Source organism: Chelmon rostratus, chromosome 5 (assembly GCF_017976325.1).
Source record: "Chelmon rostratus isolate fCheRos1 chromosome 5, fCheRos1.pri, whole genome shotgun sequence".
NCBI classification, from domain to species: Eukaryota; Metazoa; Chordata; class Actinopteri; order Chaetodontiformes; family Chaetodontidae; genus Chelmon; species Chelmon rostratus.
Window position 1 is genome coordinate 21,825,067 of NC_055662.1, and position 14,343 is coordinate 21,839,409.

A 14,343-nucleotide genomic window follows, 5' to 3' on the forward strand; every position below is an offset into this window, starting at 1 on the left:
TTGCAAGTGCTTGACAAGACAAGCATCTTTTGCAATATTTTAAGTCTCAGCAATTGGCAAATAGATGTCTCCCCAGAGACTTTATACTGACAGCCAAATGTTGTTGAGAAGAGGGGAAGCCAGGACAGAGATCAGAGGCCAGAGCAGCCACGCAGATCCAGACGAAGAGGTGTTACTCCTGAACTTTGGTATTTTTACAACATCCCTCTGTCTCCTCTGTTGGCAACCTCACGTCCACGCTGAAACTCTAGGAGAACTGTGTGTTTGCTATTGCAGCCCCTCGCTCGTGGAGAAACGTGTTTGCTTGGTTTGTCAGCAAAACCAGTAAGACACATTCTTTCCTATGGCCTTGCTATTGCAAAGACAGTGACATTTTAGTGTTTTTTTTCTGTTTGGTCGATATATTTGTGGGCTTTTGTCGCCGGGGCTTTGCGTTAAAGCTGTAACACAAATGCAGTTGACTTGACAGAAAGTCTGTCACTTTTCTATGCTTGAAAAGGACAATGTGCTCCTGAACGGTTTTGGTTGAGAGTGATTGTTTGTGAAGTGCTTTGTAACCTCGTTTTTTTTTCATTCAAGGTGCCGTTTAAGTGAGGCTGACTTGACTTGAACAGTGTTTTGGTACGACTCTCAGAAGCATCTGGTTTCCTGTGTGTGACCAGCGAGACATGTCTTCATGAGACACCAGCTGGAGCCTCAGCGTACACACAGGAAACTGTTTGCAGACAGGCTGAGCTGAGGTTATGCGGTGCCCTTTCTGCTCGGGATGTGTGCGCTTTCAGATGGCGGCTGTTGCTGCTATTTGCGGGGCCCGTATTTAATTTAAAAGACAGCAAAATCAAATTAGTGCAATAGCATAAGAGTGTGAAAAGCAGAAACCGAGCTGGAGACAAAAAATAGCAACACTCATTTCTGCATTTCTAAAATAAAACCTACTTCTGACAAAACATGGAGCTGATCAGAGATGAGAAGTTTAGTTCACGTTGTCAGGCCTTTACATGTCTCCATTAAACAGAAGCAGGGAAATATTGGAGTGGGGGAAGGGCGGTCATGCACAGCGTGACCTCTGTCACACCTGGGCCTGTTAAATCTTATGGCAGCTCTTCCTCCTCGTAAAAACTGAAGACACTCCGGGAGGAGACGCGCAAACCATCTGAATCTGCAACAGCTAACGTAGGAAGTTATGTCCCAGTAATTGCAAGTCTTTGAAGCACAAGTTCTTACATCTCTCGCTGTCACTATCCAGTAAGAAAATAAAACACTTTTTAACACCTTTTCCTGGTGTTTGTCAGCACCTTAATGCTTGCTGCAGCTCCCAGCAGCACATTAACAAAACACACTTACCCATGTTCTTTTATTTATTAAAGCAACTACAAGTTTCCTCGGGCTTGTGTCGTTAACAGCTTGATCTGCTACTGCGTGCATATGTGAAAGTGAAAGAAAGAACTTGTTTTTAGTAGTATTTTTGTTTTTTGAACAGCTATTTGCAGGATGCATCATGATGAAGTTTTGTAAGATTAATAACTGTAATATGACGATGGTGAAACAAGTTTTGTTTTAGTTCCGTTCATACATCTTGGTTACATTGTAAGCCCACAACTAACAGATTCGGTTGCTTGATAATAGCAACTTTACTGAGAAAACTAAACTTATCAACATTTCCCAATATTACAGACACAGCAAAATCAGCATACTCAAATTAACACTGGAAAAAGTGTGTCTATGGGTTCACACCACAGCGTGTTCATTGACCTCTTTTTGGAGTTGATAACTTAACATTAATTTATTGTAATTATTGAGACTTTTTGCAGTTAAAATTTAACACTTATTAACACTTTTGTTAATTTTTCGCAACACTTAGTGTTACGCATAAACTCTCTCGCTGGATTGCTTGTTAAATTAAGCTTAACCACCATATTAACACTGTAAGGTGTAAATTCTTCTGAATTACTGAAAATTACATGGAAATTAAAGTTTGCTACGTAAAGAGGTCATGTTTGGTTAAAACACATTTATTTCAAAACAGGTGTGACCGACGTAAACATTTCAAAGCACTTTCAAAATATAACAACCAATATATACCAACATGGCACGCTGGGGGGAGAGGGTCGTATTCAGTTCCTGCGATTCTTGTCATCTATTCAATGACTGAGCGAGGGTTTTCCTGCTCTATCACTGTCCCTTTTAGTTTGTTGTTGTTGTTCTACAATCAATTCTTTTCATCTGGCTCCAGAGCCAGCCGTTACCACAAAATTTAACGTCCAAAAAATAAATAAATTCAGATGTACAGGGAGTCAGACCTGGTGACAGGAAACATACTATACAGCCAATCGTCTCGCTGATGGTCTCACTTGCCTATGTAGGTCATATAGAGGCAGCAGTATTAACTTGAGAATGTTTCATAACCAGTTTAAAACTCCTCGTAGTAGTTTTTAACTGGCTATAGGACTGGTAGTACACCGAGTTCTGCATTGTGATATCAAAATATGAAACATCACCATCCTACAAACCCGGAGTACCAAACATTAACAACTTAATTGCTGCTGCTGTCTATCAAAGAAGCCACTCACATTGTGTGTTTACGCTGTTGCTTTTCCTCCAAACAGCAGCTGGTTGAGGCAGGTCTGCCAAGAACACAGCTATTCTTCACATGTTCAATCTCCCCTCTCTCCATACAAAGCAGAGTCAGCTCTGCACTGGTGTCTGTGACAGGTGAGGGGCCAATGAATACACTTTGTTTTAGCTGAGATCTGCTTTGATGAACTGCGCCCATGGGAACAGCTAAAACACTCATGCATATAAGCAATGTGAGTGTCAAACGTAAGTAGAACATGAAGGAAAGTCGATTTGAAATCACAGATTTCCACCCATATGCTTGACTTACATTCCCCCTCTGTGTAGCGCCGGATTGTGACGATCTCTGCACTAATTAGATACTTTAATCTTATAAAAATGTGACTGTTATATTAATATAAGTTGATTAAAGTCCTTCACTGTGTCCCAGTTTCATACTAAACACTAATTCTTACCCAGCAGTGTGTGTTCAATTCAGAAAAGTGAAAAAATTATGTACAGTCTAAAAAGGAAAAAAAGATCGAATCACTTGATTTTTGAACATGTTCAATGATGCTTTCGTCGCACAATGTGATGCAAAACAACTCTGGAGGAGCTCACAGCTGGAAAGAAAATAAACAAACTGCGAAAGGCAAAACAAATCCGACTCGCGGTCCATTTACTGCCTTTTTGTGGAGTTTTGCACTAAATGGTCTTCATCAGTACGTGGAGTTTGCTTAGTTGTCAGGCGGATGCATCGGCTGACATGTGAGTTCAGTAGCTGTTCATCCACAGCGCCTTTAGGTCCACAGTTTAAACCATGTCGCGTGCTCTTAATCGACATTTTGTGAAAATATTATCTTTAAGTTCCAGATTTATTGTTTATTTTCTGTTTTTGCACTAGTTAACTTATTGTTCAGTCTTTTAGTGGTTTTCTTTTTTGTCTTTGTCGAACTGTATGTCTTCTTTTCTATGCAAGTACAATGAGTGCAATGTTTAAACCGGAGTCAGATTCTATCTATGCGCACACATACTTGGCCAATAAAGCTGATTCTGATTCTGAAATGGTCAGCAGCTTTCTGAAGTTATAGTTTCCTGTTCGTACTGCAAAAACAATGTAGTATGAAGACAGATACTTTAGTACCTTCAGTATTTAGTTTTATGGTATGGGATCACAACATAGCTCTTGTTACTGAATTCCCATTTATAATACCACCTGAAGGAATTCAGGTTTGACATTGTGGGAATTATGCTTGAATGCCTTTTTTAGTGGTAAGTAACTCTCAAAGTAACGCAAGAAAGTGAGTACATGTACTTCACAAAATGCTGAAGTACTGCTTTAATGCTATCCAGTAAGGAGTTAACCATTACTTTAAAACAGCAGCCTTAGCAGTCAGGCATTTACATTCTGGATAAAACATCAGAAAAGCCAGAGGATTTTGTCGTCCCTGTTGCCAGTTACTGTACTCTGAATTCCTTGTGTTGCATTTTGAATTGCTTAGGCTTGTTCATTTCAAGTTGTGAGGCAGCTGGTTGAACACTTTCCATGTCTCTCCATCTCAGTCAGTCAGGCTCCAGTGGACAGAGGGACCATCATCCTCTGCTTTGCGCAGTGCTCAGCTCTGCCCAATTTTGCACCTCCGTTCGCAAGTGATAGAGCACTATCAGTTCTGACAGCTCCCCAGAGCCACTGGGATTTCAGTGCTCCCTCCTTTCACCCACCCTGCACCCCCCAAAACACACACACACATACGTAATCACGCACACACACACACACACACACACACACACACACACACACGCATTCACCTCTTCTCTACTATCTGTCTTTTAAAAGGACAAGGGCTGGAAATGAAAGGCGGAACAAAAGCTGTCAAAGTGAAGAAAGAAACAGAGAAGTGAGGATATCTGTAGGGATGCTAAGGACAATGGGATACTTTGTCCCTAGTTTCATTATTGGCTTGTGTTTAATTTGAAACAGACAGCTAATCACATTAGAGACAACCTCTCCACAACACTCGAGCACCGCTGTCTCCTGGAAGCAATCACCATGCTGAAACTGTCTCATTGGATTCTTGGTCCAATTACTTAACTCCATACAAATTGTCCTCGATGCGACTGAATTGTGAAGCTGAAATTACAAAGGCATTTATGCTATAAATTGAGAAATTTTAACTACAGGGGGCAAAAACATGACGAAAATGACAACGATGGCAATTATTCCATTAATGATAATGATGAGCCTGATGATGTTAGGCTTTCCTAGTTTGTCATTTATAGCCTTTATGCATGCATATGGCTTTGCAGGATTTGTTTTTGTCCTGACAATTTGTGACAGGAAAGTTTTCAGCTATAGAGAAGACTGCACAAATGTGTTTTTGTTGTTTCGAGTGATTTTCCTATAACAAATGACAACTGACAAGCTGAGTTTATAAGCCATCAAACACAGCATATTCAGTAGACTCAGGGGCTCTGCTGCCATCAGTCTGGTATGACCAGTAGATTGTAGTGGCTAATATTAGGTAGCTAACTGAAATTTCTTAGTCTCATGAGGTGAGTTATGATGTTTTTTTTACTTGTGCAACCATTGTATAGTTTTGCATTTACTGTTAGGCCAAAACTGATGTTGGTAGGCACAGTGGCTGCTGTACAGCAAACATCAAGTTGTCTCACTTTAAACAGATTTTTTGGCCACTTGGTGGCAGTGAAAACAATCACAACATTGGCATATTAAAGGGAAATTTCACCACGTTTTATGTGGCTGCCCAATCAGCATTGATGGAAATGTAGTCTATTGAAGCAATAAATTCCTGCATGCTATATTGACCAGGAAAGCTGAGTTCTTGTGCTCGCAGAGCCGTGCTGGCAGTGCCTTTATGTGACAGGATGCATTGTGTGCGAGTTTCCACACCCACGCCCACTGAGCAGATTGACCATTTCTTTTTCACACGTAGCTACTGCATATCGTTACCTTCAGAGGACTTCTATCAAGAACATTTACATACAGCAGCAACACACATACACATACACCGGGGAGGAGGAACAGGCATTCTGTATAACAACAAAGCTAACACTAGCCGAGCTAGCACCGCAGTGTGAAGTTCCACCAAGGGCAACATGAATACAGTAGCCGACATCCAACCTGCTTCTCTTGTTAATTAGTTGGCTTCAAACGAGGCTTAGTGTTCTCACAGTTTCTGTTGACTCCCTCAATATTACAACATGAGCCCACCATCGACCTGGCCTGAGGGAGTATAACAGCTAGCCACATTAGTGGTGCAACATCCTCACACCAAGTTCAACAGGCTAGCCTACAAAATGACGTTTCCACTTTCTGCGGCTAATCATCACAAAGTGCTCATCTCAATGCAGTGTTAATTGTCTCTCGTACTCATTCATCTTTGAACACTTTGCTACGCAACAGTGAAGAGGCTAACGGCTAAAATTAGCTAACGTTAATCAACAACCAACAACAGCAGGCAGGTAAACTAGGAAAAAGCATAATGATGAGGTGATAACTACATAACCTCAATCTACAGCAAAACAACAACAGTGATGTTGTTTTTTAGGGTGTATACAAAATAATGAAATAAAAGCTTTGTGGGTTAAAATTTTGAAAGCAACGTTAATGCTGAATTTGGCATTATGCTAGGCTAACAGCTCTCTAAAGCCCACCAACTTAAAAGCTATGTACAGTGAAAGTGTTAGTAGAGGTAAGAAAATTGCGGGGGGTTTCGAGAGGCCCAGCGAGCCCTTCCTCGTGCAAATGCTGTCTTTTTAGATTTTAGTATAAACAGTGAGGCCAGAAATTGCCAGGGACTGTCACCAGAAGCCGCCTCTTTTTCTGGGTTTTGTTCCGTCATCATCACATCGCGGTCAAAAGACAAGTGGTGCTTCTTTTTCTTCCACGCAGCTGGCAGCTTGGCATCAATTTGGCGCTCCTCGTGTGCTCTCCCCCCTCGACTCAGCAGACTAGTCGTACTGAAGGTATAAATGGCAAATGTAGTGAATTAAAAAGTAGAATATAGGCTGAAAAATATACTAAAGTAGTGAGTGGAACTAGTTGAAAGTACTTTAAAAAACTGCTTTTTACTCATGTCTGTTACTTTCCATGCATTACCACCCACCCCTGCCCACTGCTAATGTAAAATATTGATTATAGCTTTAAAGTTTGAAGCTTCACAGTAAACTGTGTTAAGTAGCTGCGACACAGACAAAACATCAGTCACAACAGACGCAGATGAAAAAGACTTGGTAGAAAATGAAAGGTTTAGACACAACCATGAATGAGGGAGCAGGTTAAAAGTCTGTGTTGGAAGCTGGTTAACAATCCCAGCAGGACATCTCAGCTCGAAGCACAGAGAATGAATGAGATGAGAGAAAATCTCAAACCGTGGTGCAGGGGGCAGAGAGACAGCGAAGGAGAGAAACATGCAGTCACCTCACATGGGAAGAAAAACCAGCTGGAATAAGCTGCATGCAATTAGCCGGAGTTAGAGGTTGCTTTGTAAAAATTAAATAGTCCATTTCCCATTTCACCATGACATAAATGACTTTCAGAGTGATTTCTTTTTTGTTCAGCTGAAATTACGCTGTAAGAAACTGGATCCGAAGACAGCCTCAGAAATCCAGGTGTTCATTTACATGTCAGTTTGCAGCTTCGTGTCTGCACGTCAGCCGCCGGTTAGAGGTGCACAGACAGAGGTGAGCTGGATGTGGATTTTAATAACACCTTGACCTCCTTCCAGCACTGCACACTCTTATTTCTCCAGCTGTTCTGTCTCCACTACGCTTCAGTTCCTTCACGGATTCTTTTTTTTCTGTCTACACCCACCTGATTCATTTCTATCTTTCTCCATAACTGCTTCTAACCTTTGACTCTTCCTACCACTCTTAATCCCTTTTTTGTTTCAAGAAAGGATCTTGACTGCATTATTCAATATTCATATTTCCATCTTCATAATTCCTCCTCGCTCAACTCTGACCTCAAAAAAAGCTGCCTTTCTTTTGCTTGGTGAATTATTATCCCATCTTCTGTGAGACCTTGCCAATCTATTAATCTAACTTGCCATTTACTGTCTTTTCTCTCCAGCTCTGTTAAAGGTTGGCTGCCTCTCCTCTCACTCTATCTGTCAGTCAGTCTTTGTGTGCAAATCCCACGTCTTTCTCCCCCAGACTGAATTATTCAATTTAGATGCCATTTGTTTCACAGTTGGCAATAGGGACTTTGTGCTCTCTCCTCTATATAAACTGCGGTTCTAATCGCCAACTGCACACACCTCCTCGCCCATTCGACTGTTAATATGCTCTCGCAACGCAACCCCATTTCGATTTCACATTCATTTTCTGTCCTTTCCTCTAAATTAGCAGCATATATGTGTGAAGAGGGTTTTAGGAGCTGTTGTCTCCGGGGACAACTCTCTGTTTCACACATGGAAATCAATTTGTCGAGACGAGCGTTTCAGTGAAAGGTGCCATTAGGATTCGCTGTATCAGTGGGGAAGGGGCTGAGGTGTCTGCACCCACGACCTCACTCCTGTTAAATGGGTTCCTATGAAGTTACCACGCCTTTCTGACTACTGAAAAGTTTTGGCTTGCATTGCTTTAAATGGAACATTAAAACACCAAAAATAAATAAGCAGAATAAAAAGCACAGAGGCAATACACATGTTCATACTTAACAAAAGTTGGTTTACTGTCTTTTTAGGCTTACTTTCCCAATTTTCACAGAGAAAATAGATATATGCCGTTATTAAACATAACACAAATTAAAATATTGTCTTTCTTTCCTCTTAGATCGTTAATCAATAAATACAATTGCAAGTCCCATCGGAGTCATGCTATAGTTGCTCAGGAAAAGAACTGGATAGATTAAATTGAAATTGAAAAAATTTGGCCACTTAAGGCCCAATGAAGGCCACTCCAAGTCCATTACAGCTCTTTATGGTTCTGAAAAGGAATTCAGAAGAGAGAACTGGCCTTATGCAACACCCAGCCTTCACTGGCCCGTTATACACATCACTCATACAGCAATCATTCCTACATTTAGACATGGCAATTGATTGGTTTATAAGACTTAGTTGTGCATCAAGTGGAATAATTACAACTCGCCGACAGACACAATTTTAAACTTTCATGTAACGGATTTTGCAGAAATAATCTGAAAAATTCTCAAGTTTATGCCATTTAAGTTAACAAGTGTCACATCTTTTCAAAATGGAAAATGTCTGTGCTGATCCCTGCGAGCTAAAATGGTCAACAGTTTACCTAATGCACAAGTAATACTTCAAAAGATTCTCTCCTCCAAAGCTATATTTAAAATGTGAATCGATGATAGTGGCTCTTTCTGGTGTCAGTAATGCACTCTACTACCTTAGCTCTGACAAACATGTAGCCGGCTAATCTAACCTCTGATGCCATGGTTTCCAACTCCTCGAGTAACACCTCTGCTCCAACTGCAAATGGAGGCAATCCGTTGCCCGGGCAACAAACTTCTCCCCTGGCTTCTGTCATGCAAATCCCTCTGAAGAAAGGGCAAAAAGTTAAGGAAGTCGATCCAGCCACTTTGCAGAGAGGTATGACAGAGACAGGATTCAGTGAAAGTCGAGAGACTCTTCTCTCAATAGAGCTGCAGGGTTGTCTCGCTCTCATTTTCAGTCTCTCAGTCTCGCCAATGTTACCATCTCCTCTGGAAGAGATGGTCAATACGGCGTGGCAATATTACAGTCCAAATCGCCACTAGCAAACCAACCCATGAACGATGCTTTTGGTTCAGCTGGGGATGTGTGCAAGGGGCGAGTTTACTACCTTTCTCAAGCTAAAGACAGTCTGGAAAGCAAAAAAATAAACAAACAAAAAAAAAAAAACACATGAAATGCGATTTTTGTAAATCAGATCCAAGCCTTGTTTGGGTGTTGTCTGAAAATTCCAACTGGATTTCTACAGCTGCGTCTCGTTCCGCTCAAATCGGATTTCAGAATGACAGAAATGCAACTTTTCTTTGCCAGTTGTTTGGCGGGCTGGATGGTGATCTCCATTTGTCACGTTTCTGTTCCACCGTGGAAAGCTACCGAAGCATACCGTGACTGACACCTGCATTGTTACCACAGCAACCCATTCTGATAGGTTAGTGATGTGTGGACTAGAGGCCGGGCTTGGTCAAAATTTTAGAAATGATGTTGCGTCCAGTTCAGTGCTGGGTTTGTTATCTAAGTGACAATGCACGAACACAGCACAGGCTATTTGTAACATTTCAGGTCATGAAGACCTGTCAGGTTTGGGTCGGGCTGGGTTACAACTGTTTAGGTCGGATTCGGACTGAAAAATGTGTCCCGTGCTGCACTCTGGCCTGGACACACAAATCTGATGTGGTCACTTGCAAATACCAGTACAGACATTCTGTCTTAAAGGTCTGATTTGAGAAACAAATCTGAGTAGCCTGCAATCTAACAAATGAACAAAATAAACGTACAAAATGTCAAAAACGGAAATATTATTACATCCATATTATTTATTAAACAGAAAAACACAACCACACACCTTCTGAATTCAAACTTCTCTCTTTTATCTATCTAACTGTCCTAATTGCTTTTTTAACTCATTGTAAAATACATTAATTCGACTCAACAGAAACAAAACTCACAAAACTGTCTTGGTAAATCTGTCCACTGTTCCAACGATCACCAACTCTGGTTTGGCTGAAATAAACCTTCAATTCACCGAATTAGGTTTGAAAATATTCTGGATCTACACGCTACACGCTTGTCCCTGCTGCCTCTCTCTGTCGTCGCTGGCCTTTTTGTGCTACTGGGTTAGTCTGCTGAACAGGAGTCTGCCGCAGAATGAGCGAGAGCCTCTCTGAATCGGAGTTTAACCTGGCTTTTATGCACGACTGTGCATGCACCGTACAGAAGCAGGATTTCGAAATCACTTCAGCTTGCAAAACGCATTCCTCTTTAAGAGTCATTCAAAAAGAACGATTCACTCACAAATCTAACATCACTGTCACACAGAGACATGAATGCAAAAGCTACTTTTCTCAGGTACATTTTAAATTTTCCAAAACCAAAATTTGTTGTTTGATTTTAGAAAAAAATCACAAAGAGGGTCGAGGTAATAACATTCAAAGCTCTAATAGTACAGAGAGGAAAAGGGAATGACTGGTCTGGTAAATTAAATCTACGAGAGGCTCTGTGTACCCAGGGACCCTCACAGGGGCATTTTCTCCTCGGTGGCCTTAGAGCACCCTTCCTCCTAATGGAAGGGAAGCAGAACAGATGGGACACAAATTGCACTTTCATACACCTCAAGGTTCAAGGCAATTTCCCCTCTGCGCCTGTGAAGTTCTCGGATTGCCTCTCCATCCTTTGAGCCTTTCACTCTTCAAAGGGTTTTGGGTTTGTTCAGTGCCCTGACTCATACACACACACTAAAACATACTCTAACACCAACATGTGAACACACACACGCACAAACATACCAACCTAAAAGCACTTTTCACATTGGCAAGCCTATATGTTTTCATCATCAGTCATTTGTGTGACTCATTTTGAGGATGAAACTGATGCCATCAAAGACATTACATAAATAAATATACATATTTCTGATCTTATAACAGAATCCTTTGTCTGTCCTGGCACACATGCTCACTGAGTGCACTCTGATGTCCTTTATAATAGTTGGCTTTTTTCAAGTCATGTCACATGTAGCAGGGATTTTTGCAGTCTGTAATGGCTTCAGTATTATTAGACATATTACAACACTGTCATGTTAGGTCGCTATCTGTCTCTGTTGCCCAATCTCACTAACCATGAGAGCTAAAGGAACTGCAATTTATCAGAGCGAGTAGATTTCCTCTCTTTCATTTGATGTTGGGTGCAGCGTGCTGTTGAATGGCCCAGGTGCTAGCGGAGCTGCTGAGGAGGTAATAAAAGACTTCCACCGGTATTGTTTACTGCTCCATTAACAAACAAACATTAGGGCCCATTTGACTAAATACTGCTGACAGAGAATATGGTGATCAATCACCATAGCAACCATCCCCATTAATTAATATTGTGCTAGGAGATTTAGGAATGCTTGGATGATGAGGATGGAGTGTACACAGATTTTTGTGCTTGTGTGTGTGTGTGCGTGTGCGTGTGTGTGTGTGTGTGTGTGTGTGTGTGCGATTGGGGATTGTTGGATTTTGTGGGCGGGGTTTCCTCTGCACCATCTTTCATTTCTGGCCTTTGTCCGACGCCGGCAGAAGTAGCCTTGCTCTGCATACCAACGTGTCCCCAAAGCAATTACAGCCAATTGTGGAGCTAGTTTGCAATTAGTGGATTAAATGTAATGAGTCTGCCGTTGCCATGGCGACGGAATTTTTCAATGATACTTGTCAAAATGAAGAGCCCTTTAAAAAAAAAAAGGCAGTGGTTTTAACAGATGGCGGAAGATGGGTCCAGTCCATTTAATGCAATAATCACTTTAGTTTGTTATTGAATGTAATTACTTGTTTTCATGTGAACCTTAAAATGAAAAAAAAAGCAGCACAAAAAAAACAAAACAAACAAACATTGTAATTAACCTGCAGAATCAATGGAACCAGTAAAGAAGGCCAAGCATACCATGAACCCTCATCTGTGGAAAAGAGCACCTGGTGTGGGCGGTTTGAAAGCAACTGTGAACTCATTTTCAAAGTCCCCAACTGTTTTATTTGGTTTTTGAGCTTCCTTGTGTAATGCACAAAATAAGCTGCTATCAGGCAAATTTTAATGTACATATGGTAAGACTCATATGGAGGCAGGCTTGTATTTTGAACAATTTGTGTGCGCTCAGCTTGTACGTTGTTCACTCAGCTGTCAACCATAGTTATTAGACTGTTCAGTCATATGCATATTGCACATATACAGTACCATCTGTGCTTTTGTCCCTTCAGGGCCAGAGCTGACATATTACAGTGAGAAGACTCTTATTGAGTAGTATAATGGATTCCAAACTACAGCATTTCATATCCCGTGTAATTTGATCGCTATTTAGTCTGGATATCTGATGCCCATTCCTCTCCCTTTATGAAACCGTCTGTGCAAACGGGGCCAGAATCCAAAAATGATTTATGACAGATTCATGAAGAGAGGCCAAGGGGAGAGAAACAGATTAGGTAGAAATCTGGAGAGATAAAGATGAGACGTCTGTCTGCTGCTGAGGGCAGCGAGACAAGCCCTGTCTGTATCAAGCTCAGGGAAATGTGCTCAGGGCCCTGACAGACAGCATCGAACCATCTCAGAGCTGACACAGACATCATCTTTCTTTTCTTTTCCTAAGGCAAGGGGAGAACTGTGACATTGCCAATTATGGAGTCCTTAGGTGGCCGTCTTGTACTTTATTTGGCTGTTTCTGTGAATGTAGTACACAATCCTGATGAAGGCTCTTGTAGACATTTCTTCTCAATAAACATGTCATCATGTTTCAAACCAGATAGTGCCACAAGAGAATGGTAAATCATGCCCAGAAGTGTGAAGCATCTGATAGCAGTTGGGAAGGAGAGGTCTGATCCTGTCAGCTGAGCACATGAGGAGTGGACAACATGATTTATCCAGTGTGATCCTCCGCTCTACTCAGCCGCTAACGTTATGGCAGCAACTGGAATCAACCGCCGCAACTCAGAGTGTACAGATAGCATAGAGATATCCCTGTTGAAAAAGCAAACAGCCACTGCCTGGCATTCAAAAACCCTTATCATTCAGGGACTGTCTGTTCAAGTCATATCACCATTACATCACCCTGAGCACAGGGTTGGGCGGACTTTGACATTCGATCACACTGAAAGTGTTGATGTTTTCTCACTGTGTAAAACAGCATTTGTGCTGACAAATCAACAGTAAAACCGAGCTGATTCAGCCCATTTCTCCAGTTTTCAGCTTCCATCTCCTTTTCATTCCTCCCCACCTCTCAGGTATGATGACTGTCAGCCATAATGCCGGTCAGCGTGAGCCCGGCTGCAGTTGAGCAGAGTGCTGGAAGGCCTGTGCGATTACCCCTGCCCCCCTGCTGTGAGCACTGCAGCGGTGGAGGGACTGAGAGGGAGAGTGGTGAGCTTTTAATACCATGCACAATAGGGCACCTCAACCCCAGACAGGCACCATATTTACACTGAGCTAAGGCTCTCCCTGAGCCTTATGACAGAGCAGGCGGAATGATCACCCTTTGCCTTGCAGCCAGGGATCCATAATTCATGAGAAGAGGTGGATGGGGTGCAAACAGGGCATGCTTACAGAGGGGGGGCCGCTGCCTGAGGAGTGTGTCCTGAGCCCTGTGTGTCTAAGTAATTAAATGGGATTAGGTATGCGCTGAACCCATTTTCAGAGAGATTGGCTGGCAATGCCATTATTATTGGAAAGGATCAGAGGGGCTTATAGGCATTGGGGAGAAAGGTAACTGAAGAGAGAGGTTTGAGGAGATTTATTAAAAGAAAAAAACTACTCTCAAATGTGGGTGGCAGGTTGGAGACAATCATCTTTTACGTCCCTTTTCCCTCGTAAAGGCAGAAAGAGGTGAGAGACTCGGTCCTGTGGTTGAGCTTCCTGTGGAGGTGAGGAGAAAGAGACTAACACGTCAAAGAAACCGGGGCTAACTATGTCCACAGACTCTGCACCTCTGCTCTGCCCAAAACATCCGTTTCTAATTTGTGTGACAATGCCAGCGCGGATGGCACCTGATTTGCAAGAGGGTGCCCGGAGCAAAACCCATTTGAATAAGCACACATCCGAGTTATCAGGGATCAGGAGGAAGAGCTCACAGGCAGACGGG